Raw genomic sequence first — 11,279 nt, 5'->3', positions numbered from 1 at the left:
CAATATACTGTGAAAAGTGAACATCTCTTCATCTCTGGGAACTTTTCCTCCTGTGGTCCCTCTCTGAAGCGTCCTTAAATCTTCTTCCATAACTCCCAGGTCCCCTGGGCATCCTAGCGGAGCGTTCAAGTGTCTGCCTTATCCCACTAGACTAGAAAGTAGCCAATCACTCAGTCACTGATGGAAACAGAGGGGCTCTTTCACCTGCTCTGGAGGAAGGAAAGTTAAGCTAGGTGAGGGGCTTTTTAAAAAAAGGAGCCTGACTGGAAGACACACTGGCCCTCATTGTCAGGATTTGCTGTCCTGGCAGCAAGGGAGAACTGTGGGAATGGATGGATGAAGCTGAAGAGGTGCAGGAAAGTCCTCTCCTCCTGTCTCCATGCTCTGTCCATCTTCCCAACTCAAACTCACCAAAAACTACTTAGGATATTCAGAGGCTATCGAATCAGACTAAGTAGGCTCAATGCATGTTTTAGAGGTCAACCACCACTGGTAAACAGGGGCAGGGTATGATAAAGATCCATAGAAATATAATTAATAGAACAGGCTTGGAACCTCTGTACCCACGAGTTTACCAATCAAAACTGCCACGGTTACTCACAATGGCTGCCTGGGGTTGTGACGCAATAATTTCCAGGCTAATATAGAACGTTCAAGCAAATTTTGCTAACTGATGTGGCTCACGCAATGGGATGTATTTTTGTAATGTCAGTTGAGTTGATTCAACAAATCCCAGCACAGATTGATGGGTCCACTTCCTGCGTTGCTCCTATGTGTACACTCAAAATTGCAGCCAGTTCATCCATTACGCCATAATTTACTTGAATGGAGATGCCCATTCTATTAATTATATTTCTATGATTATTTCACCCAATTAAACATCCAAACCTCTGGCCTTTTCCTTGCCAGGCATCACTTAGCAACACTTAACTGCCTTCCAGCATAAGGATATTAAGAGTATCCTGGAGGAAACAGAAACTGTTTGGCCTTCTATCCAAGCTGTTAGTTAAAAACAGGCTACAGCCACACAAAGGGCTGGGTTAAACTCGTCTGTAAACAGTACCATGCCTCCCTTTGAGGAAAAGGAGAAAACAGAGATTGACTTTTCATCTCTAGATTAGTACAAAACAGTTATTTCAAGGGACAGCGTATTAAAATGGATTACTGTTCTAATGCAACTGTATTTAAACACTGTTAAACATATTTCAACAGAAATGTAATTTGAAGGGAACAGAGTCCAAGGACTACAGGAAACCTGACTGACTATTATTACTGTAGGCCTACCACAAAGCTAACACATACAGTTCCTGTTTAAACACACTACTTGCCCTGTTCATTCTGGTGTAGGGTTACACAATTCCGGGAACTTTCAATCAATTCCCCAGTTTTCCTGAAATCCCGGAATGAGGATCCCGGTATCAGCAGGGAATAAGCAGAACATTTTGCAACCCAATTCTGGTGACCTGTCCTCACCATAGGAGACTATTCATTTTGGTATAAAGAGAGTTTCACATACCATCACATATTCCCGCTATGCAGCTCATACTTCCATGGTCCAACGCCAGAAGCTACAATTCCATTCAATTATGTTCAAGGAGGGCCAAACACTTGGCCATTTAAGTCTTATGTTTTTTTATTTAACGAGGCAAGTCAGTTAAGAAAAAAAGTCTCATTTACTATGACGGCCTACCCCGGACAACGCTGGGACAATTGTGCCCCACCCTCTGGGACTCCCAATCACGGCCGGATGCGACGCAGCCTGGATGTGTCTCACTAAATCATACACACCAACAAGAACTGTGAATGACTACATTGGAGTCATTTAGCAGACGTTCTTATCCAGAGCAAATTAGGGTTAAGTGGCTTGCTCAAGGGCACAGACAAGATTTTTCACCTAGTCAGCTCGGGGAATTGAACCAGCGACCTTTCGGTTACTGGCTCAATGCTCTTAAATCGCTAGGCTGTAAATAGGCCAATAAAAGACTCAGTGTTTGACAACAGACATTTCTTCTGTCATTCCCATCAAGAATATAGGGTATAGATTCCTGGCTGTTGACATGTGATGCCAGATAGCTGAGAAAAAACCCAACATACATAACGACCCAAATCAAGCAACCGCGATGGGAGGTGATTTAAAACCGCTTCCCACTGACATACATCATGTTCCAACAGAGACCTCCAGCCGCTTCACTTCCTTACCAATACAAGCCTCTGCCCTCTGTGTTCAAGTGCCTCTTGTGAAAGAACGGGGGCTGAATCCCAGACCTACAGCCACCTGCTGGGCCCAGAGGCCTGGGTTCAAATACTATTCAAAATCATTTCAAATACTTGCTCTGTGCTTGATTGAGCTTGCCTGGCTTACTGGGCGAATAGCATAGACCCAAAACTGCAAACGCCACCCATCTGGCACCCTAGGCAAATGCTCAAATTTCTTGAAAGATTTTGAATAGTATTTGAACCCTGTGTCTGCAGAGGAGTAGTCCAGCTGGGAAGGCTAATAGCATGGGGCTTGGGGATAGCCTCTCTCCCTGCTCTGCCTCTGGTCTACTGCTGGGGGAGGCAAGCACATCCTGATAAGACGCAATCTGGAGAAGAGGGTCGCACAGCCGAACGTCTGGCTGTGGCAGCATGTAGCCCTGGCTGACTAGCCTCCTGAATGATTCTCTTTCTTTGTAGCTGTGCTGCGCGGTCCTCGTTTGCACAGCAAGGACTATGCAATCACAGATAGTCGCGGTAGAACAATGTGTCAAACATACAAAACACCTCATTCATTTCCCAAGTGGCGCAGCAGTCCAAGGCACTGCATTTCAGTGCAAGACGTGTCACTACAGTTCCTGGTCGAATCCAGGCTGCATCACATCTGGCCGTGATTGTGAGTCCTATAGGACGGCGCACAATTGGCTCAGCGTGGTCCGGGTTTGGCCGTCATTGTAAATTAGAATTTGTTCTTAACCAACTTGACTAGTTCAATAAAAAATTGAGTGAAGCATGATCAAGCCAGATGGAGCTAATAAGCTAGTAGGCTAACAAAAGCCCAAGCGTATAAATCCCATACTTAGAAAGACATCATGAGCGTAAGCTGAAAACCAGATCCCTCCTTATTGCCTTTTTCAGGATCCCCATTAGTTTTTGCGGAAGCAGAAGCTATTCTTCCTGAGGGTCTTCCAGAGAATACTGGACCCTGTTCCAAAACGGTAGATAATGGTACAGCAGCAGAACAGGCTATAGGGGGAAACATATAACCGTAGGGCTCGAGTCACATTCCCTACTTACCATYCCTCTCCAAGTGGAACGGTATGACTTTCAACTATCAGAGATTAGCATTTTGCAACCAATGACTGCATAGAAGTGATAATTGAGGCAAAYTGGATTAGGCTAATATCAGAGTGCACATTATGCTTATCAAAGCATGGCAATAAAGAAATAAAAAAAGTGCCCATATGTTTGGAAGACCCAATACACCCAGTGCGTTTCACACTGTACTGCAGAGGGAGCCCAGACAGCTGCAGTCACTGTCAGACAAACTATTGTGCAAAAAAACTATTTCACCGAAACACATTCTTTTTGGGACTGTTCTACGCTGCACAGCATACTTTTCCCAGGCAAAGCCATGCGGGCTGCCTTCCTTCAGCTCACTGAGAGACTTCTGCCCCAGAGGTACCAGGAGGGACTGTGTGTGTGTGTGTGTGTGTGTGTGTGTGTGTGTGTGTGTGTGTGTGTGTATATATACCAGTTGGGACTGGTGTATACACACACAAATTAGCCCCGGAACTAGGGTTGTCAGTACTTCAAAATCCCCTGGTTTACTGTGTATTGTCCAAGCCTACCCAGAACTCTGTGGTCTCCACGGGTGCTTCCCAAATGGGGAATAGGGTGTAGGGAATAGGGTGCAAATGCCATTTGGGTTGTAGCCCCTGTGAAGCACAAGAGCCCATCTATAACCCCCTACATAAAAGGACAGCTGTCTCTACAGTGACAAGAAAGTGAGTTACGACACACCGGGCAGCGGCCAGGCAAGGGCTCTTCTGAACATACTTTCCCCCTCAAATGAGAGCATTAAGGGGTGAGGGCTTTGTCTGCAGTCAGCCCCCTTGGTCTCAGTTCTCTGGGACTAGTCTAGGACTGCATAAAACCCCTTATTCAGCTGGTCTGGGGTAGAGTGGGGTAGAGAAACACTTACGTGACTTGAGTGGGGTGTTAGCACAGACCCAAGGAATAGTAACATAGCCTCAAAATAGATATTTTCCTGTCCTGATGATAGCAGGTCAGTGGCTATCGATCCGCTTGGTTGGGAACAATGAAGGGTTGAAAGCAAAAGTCATACCAGTCGGGTTCCGACAAAGCTGCCACTATGTCTAAGCCAATAATCCTATTGGTTCGCTTAATCTTCTAATATAAACAATGAGACTTGTCAGTGTAAAAAAAAAAGTTAACGATTATGCACTCTTTACACTGTCCATATTCCACTCTGAAACTTGGTCTTTGCTCCTATGCTTTTGAGGACTATTTGCCGAGTCAGTCAAAATGAGAGAAACGGGAGAAGCTTATAGCCAGTTGCCTTATAGCGTGATATTGTTGGGGTTCTGGACCCTGTATGGACCCCCAATAGAGGTGGGCTGTTCTGTTTGGGCACTAATGAATATGTGGCACAGCCCACCCAGGGAAACAAAGGGGGGAGATTATCCAGCCCTGCTGCAATTAGCAACGTCGATAACGCGAAAGCTCTCAACTCCACATCAATAATAGGATTATGCTAATATTGCTAATCTGATCACTCATCCGACGCCTGATGTTAGACATGCCACAGTGCTCCGACTACAGCCACAGAGCACAGGTTGCCTTTTCAGGATCTGTGAACAAAAATCCCTTCTAACTACCTGTCAAATTATATGCAGAAGTGAATGTGTATTTCTTGGATGAAAAGAATCTCAATTGACAAATGACACTACTTCAGGAGGCTGACAGACAGAAACACACACATCCCTCAAATTGGGTTTCAGATCATACACCACATTCTTTTGCCAGAATGTCAAACACTGGAGAGAAGAAACCAAAATGAGATGGGTGCTGATCTGCTCTACAGCTCGTCAGAAATGAACTGATTAGTAGTGCTGCTCTACGCTGATGTCTACTACCCCACAGAGATGAAAGGAGAGCAGATAAAAGTGGCCATGCAACAAACTGGAGGCTGAGGCTCTGTGATGCTGTGATCTAAGGGAGATCCTGAACAGTGGGTGGCCTGGCATCTCGATATGAAGTCCGAGACTAGCGAGAGTGTGCTTCAACGTCAATTCACAAGACAACAATCAACAGAGCTAGAGCTCTAGACGTAGGCCTGCTTTTAAATTAGTATAAGAGGTGAGGTGTAACACTACTTAAAAAAGGCAATGTAGCACCTATTTCTCAATGCCAATAACACATAAAAATAAGCACTAAGTCCAGATGGGGTGTGGTATATGGCCAATATATCAAGGCTCAGGACTGTTAAGCACACAATGCAGAGTGCCTGGATTCAGCCCTTAGCCTTGTTATATTGGCAATATACCACAATCCCCAGAGGTGCCTTATTGCGATTATAAACTGGTTACCAACGTAAATCGAGCAGTAAAAATAAAATGTTATTATATTGTTGAGTTCGAGGTTCTCTACAAAAAAAAGAAACATTCCCACAACACCCTGCGGTGAATATGTTGTGAATATTGTACAAAAAGCCTCAGCCATTTTCCATATAAAAATGTTCCTCCACCGTGTACAGTAGGCTACAGGCATCCTGTTTCTCCACCGTGTACAGTAGGCTACAGGCATTCTGTTCCTCCACCGTGTACAGTAGGCTACAGGCATTATGTTCCTCCACCGTGTACAGTATGCTACAGGCATTCTGTTCCTCCACCGTGTACAGTAGGCTACAGGCCAGATGTTCCTCCCAGTACAGTAGGCTACAGACAATATTTCCTCCACCGTGTACAGTAGGCTACAGACAATATGTTCCTCCACCGTGTACAGTAGGCTACAGACAATATGTTTCCGTCCGACCGTGTACAGTAGGCTACAGGCAATCTGTTCCTCCAACGTGTACAGTAGGCTACAGGCAATATGTTCCTCCAACATGTACAGTAGGCTACAGGCATTCTGTTCCGCCACCGTGTACAGTAGGCTACAGGCAATCTGTTCCTCCAACGTGTACAGTAGGCTACAGGCATTCTGTTCCTCCACAGTGTACAGTAGGCTACAGGCAATATGTTCCTCCAAACGTGTAAATCATAGAAATTACAAATTTGCTTTCGGGGTATTCCTACAATCTGAATGGTTTTTATACACAGGGACCATGTTTTGTAAAGTAAGAAATACTTGTTCCAGTGAGAACCAATGTAAACTAGTTAATATACAGCACCTACTAAAAAGAAAAAGGTGCATTATCTGCTACCTGGACAAAAAAGAAAGAAAAAATATATATATTTTAAGTACAATAGGCAGAAATCACTTCCTGGTTGCAAAAATGATGTTTGCCTGATTTCAGTTTGAGACCAAACAAGCAATGAAGTGTAGAGAATCAGTGTACCAAAAACAAGGCTTGGGAAGTATACCGTATAATCTGGAAATAGCCCCGGGAAGGTTTTTCAAGAAATGTTAAAGCTACTTTAAGTAAATACTTGCAGTCAACATGTGCAATATGTTAGGAGATAAAGCAGATCGCGTTCATTTTACCAGTCACAATAATTTTACATTATGAAGCTTGCCGTAGTTCCCCAGAACAGTTCAGCTAGTCGCCGGTTTGTTTGTAAATGGCACAACACGAGAAAGCGAGAGCAGGTGAGTCCAGCTGTGACAGGGTCGTGTTCTATGTTGAAAGTCAGTGTTTTTTTTGCTTCAATAGGAGTCCTCAGGGAAGTGCAACTATGGTTTTCCTTCACAGAAAAAAACACATTCGGCAGACAACAGCTTTGTTTTCATCAGATAACAGAAGCGCAACGTTATTCGGCTGACACGTAGGCCTAAATGAGCTTACAATGAAAAACCCAAGGTCTTTTTGTAAAACAATGTATGGCCATCATATTTCTAATGTTTAACATAAAAGAATGTAGCCAGCTACATTTCCTGATGTTTTGCTTGAAGTTTAATCTTTCATTATACCGGAGAAAAGTAGGCTGGCTACACCAAGAAAAGTACCGGAGAAAAGTTGGTAGCTGACTTGGCTAGTTAAATAAAAGGTTAATTAAAAAATAAACCCACACAGTCAGAGCGTTGTATACTGATATACTGTCCGTTTGTTAAATCTCATCCGAGTGGAGAAGTGACACTGAAGCACAAAACGTGTCTGATACCGAGCAGAATTTAGAATAAATAACACTTTAGATCTGCGTTTACAAAACGCAAAAAGACATTTCTTATTCGTGTCCCCCCCGGAGTGAAAAACTGAGAAATCTGCTTTAACGCAACCACTAACTTTAGCTGAATTGTGTTAACTTTGTCGTGTTTGAGAAGTCAAAGCCCTTCGGATGAGTTCTTTTAATTTCCTTGTATTTTTTTCTCCTCTGTCTCGACAGAATCTCTCACTTGTAAATGTCGAAGACATGCAATCCAGCTCAAAAGTTCAACATATACTGAACAAAAATATCAACGCAACATGTAGTGTTGGTCCCATGTTTTATGAGCCGAAATAAAAGACATACGCGCAAAAAGCTTATTTCTCTCTAAAGTTGTGCACGAATGTGTTAACATCCCTGTTAGCGAGAATTTATCCTTTGCCACGATAATCCATCCACCTGACAGGTGTGGCATATCAAGAAGCTGATTAAATAGCATGAATATCACACAGGTGCACCTTGTGCTGGGGGACAATAAAAGGCCATTCTAAAATGTGCAGTTGTCACACAAAGTCACAGATATCTCAAGTTGAGGGAGTGTGCAATTGGTGTAACGGATGTGAAATGGCTAGCTAGTTAGCGGGTATGCGCTACTAGCATTTCAATCAGTTACGTCACTTGCTCTGAGACTTAAGTAGGGTTTCCCCTTGCTCTGCAAGGGCCGCGGCTTTTGTGGAGCGATGGGTAACGACGCTTCGTGGGCGACTGTTGTTGATGTGTGCAGAGGGTCCCTGGTTCGCGCCCGTGTCGGGGCGAGGGGACGGTTTAAAGTTATACTGTTACATTGGCATGCTGACTGCAGGAATGTCCACCAGAGCTGTTGCCAGAGAGTTCAATGTTCATTTCTCTACCATAAGTCGTCGCCTCCATTTTAGATAATTTTTCAGTACTTCCAACCCGCCTGAAACAGAAATATTTTTGTCTGTAATAAAAGCCCTTTTGTGAAGAAAAAAAAAAAAGTCATTCTGATTGGCTGGGCCTGGCTCCCCTGTCATGTGAAAATCCATAGATTAGAACCTTATTTCAATTGACTGATTTCCTTATATGAACTGTGTCTCAGTAAAACCGTTGAAATTGTTGCGTTTACATTTTTGTTCCGTAGATATAACTTTATGAGCTGGATTGCCTGTCTTTGGAATTAGTTTATTTTTGTTTGCGCTCGTTAGCATATTTAGCTAGCAGCCGCCATGGAAATTCACTATTACTTGTGCTAATTTCGTTAGCATTCAAGTAATAGATGCCCAATGGGCTTTTTGGCTACCCCTTGTGTACCAAGCCGTTAATACAAATCTATATACCGCCACAACCTTATATAAAAGCGCTGTTTTATATATTTTCAGCTGGTGTACAAAACCGAAAGTAAAATAAGAAAAAAACTGAAGTAAAAAATGGGAGGCATAGACAAAGGTGGCTATAAAACAAAATTAACAGGAGGAAGTTGATTTATTCAAACGGGAGGTGGACCCAAAGGATTCATTGGTAGGCCTTACATTCATAATCAATACAGGTAGGTGTGTGTATACTGGTATCCAACAACTGTACGTGTATGGTTTAGTTGTGCTTATGAAAAAGTCTAACCATTTAGGCTACATTGACTATATTGCTATGGGAAGTAGCTAAATTCTCTCACACACACTAGCCAGAATAGTGAGGAAGTCTCCAGCCCCAACAACCACATTATTCATTTTGTGTGCATCCCAATTGGCACCTTCCCCATCCCCAAGGGGCTCTGATCAAAAAATAGTTCATCGTGCAATTAGGGACGGAGACAGTGTAGTAGGCCCTCTTCTCTATAGACTAGCTGGCTTGTTAAGAGCTGGATGGCTCGCGTCCCAAAATGGCACCCTATTCCCTTTATAGTGCACTACTATTAACCAGAGCCCCATATGCCCAATATAGGGAATATGGTGCCATTTGGGACCAATACTTGATGTAGTTAGTTGGGCAAAGCCATGCTAGTCTACACAGATAATGATTTGTTTACAGAGGTGCCTGTGGAATACAAAGTGTGTTGAAAAGAATGCAGCCGTGACACAAGGTGCTATACCCCAGAGGAAATTATGGGGGAAATTGAGAGGCAAGAAGAACCTGCTACCATGGCAACAGTGATATGGCAACTGGCGTCATCTGTTGGAGCTTTGTTTGTCCATCCTTCTGATGCAAATGAATTAAAAGGAAACCAAATAACAAAAACATGGGCTACTTACAACAGGCTCAGATTGATACCTATACCATCTGCATGTGCCAAATCAAAACGCCACAAAAGAAAGCATACAGGCCTATTAATCACTTCGTTTTGTTGTCCAATAAGGTGAAACGGACCATTCGGTGGCTGTAGAAGACAAACGTGTTGGACAACAGTGTTCCGCCTGTGTGTCTGTCAGTGCAAAGGGGTGGCTATATAGACAATGGCATGAGGTAATCTTCACAGAACAGGTTCGCGAGCAGCACCGAGATAAGACAGACACAGCCAGCATAGCAACCCCCATTATGGGGAAACAGAAAGACACAGCACTACTCCTTCCAATGAGACTACATCCCCTGGTTCCTCTCTAACAGAGTTAAAACGCTGCATGAGGTGACTGCCAGCCAGCCGAGGGGAACCGTCACTGTAGACAAACGGCTGGGGACACACACGCCTTATTACCTGGGCTGTAGGCAGCTGGAAACAATGGAACACTAATGTTGCCTAAAGGGGGAGGGAACCGTTACTAAAGACGGGAAGAGCAGAGTTAGCAAAAGGGGGAAAGAACAGGTACGAGTCAGTCTTTCCCACTATGAGACGCAGACCATAACTGCAGACTGCCGGGGGGGGGGGGGGGGGGGCGGCTCAGTGCGTAATAGCATTTAGTTCGCTTGAGCGCCCTAGCAGAGCCTACCCTCTTGAAGTGCTGAGACTGCCACAGCCAGCCAGAAATTAGGATTGGGGCATTTGAAACAATGCACGCGGTGGACAAAGAGGAGAGCCTTGGCTAAAACTACAAGGAAAACATCAAGGCAAATTCTTCACATCTATGGAGTGTCAAACACTAAAACGTAATCATCGCATCTCATTAACTTGGCTGATCAGTTTTTATTAATTGCGAGCCTCATTATCAGACCAGGTGTCTGTTTGCAAATGGCGTGCGCGTCGAGGACAATTATTTCATCAAACAAACGCTATGTACAAGACAGCTACAAATATCATAAGATGGTTCATATTACAAGTTATAATTGCTCAATTGGGAAACAATCTTGCACACTTGCTTTACCAAACACATGCATTCTAGCTTGATGGCAGGACAGAGGTTCGCAATTAACCGCCCTCTTTTGAAGAACCTGCCATGCTTCCCTAAGTTTAAGGATTCACCGCCATGACCAGTGGCGTTCATCGTCCCACCACTTGCACTAGTTGCCATTGCAAAACGCCGATGACACACAAACGTATGTTCTGTTTTGCCTGTATCGGTCGGAAAACTTGAGATGGCGTTGGCTTGCCTTGTCGTTCTGCAGGCTGGCTGGAAAGGAGAGTAATCTGAGAAAGCAGATGGTTGCCATGCGTTAGAGAAAGTCTGGCTCACTGAGGAAGGCCTGCGAGCAGCGGTTGAGTGGGGGGGAGGAATAGGAGTAATACATTATTGAGAGAGAGAGAGAGGTACATAGTGATGTTTATACTGACTTTGTCGTCATCTCTTCTCCACTCTATCCACTGCTGGACTGGACTCTCCCTAGAGGATTATCCTCCCTAATAGACCTTAAGGCACTTTGACTGAGCTGCCCATCTCTACCAGCATAGCCTGCAACACACACGGGCTAGGCCAAATATCGGTCACCAGCCTGTCACTGCAGGTCGACACGTTCGCAGGTCCTCAATAACATTGCAGCAAGGGGTAGCCACATAACGCTACATTGCAGCACAAGACGCCTGCAGCATTG

This window comes from Salvelinus sp. IW2-2015, unplaced genomic scaffold (genome assembly GCF_002910315.2).
Source record: "Salvelinus sp. IW2-2015 unplaced genomic scaffold, ASM291031v2 Un_scaffold1050, whole genome shotgun sequence".
NCBI lineage: Eukaryota > Metazoa > Chordata > Actinopteri > Salmoniformes > Salmonidae > Salvelinus > Salvelinus sp. IW2-2015.
The sequence above is the reverse complement of the archived record's forward strand: the minus strand, read 5'-3'. Positions refer to the sequence as shown.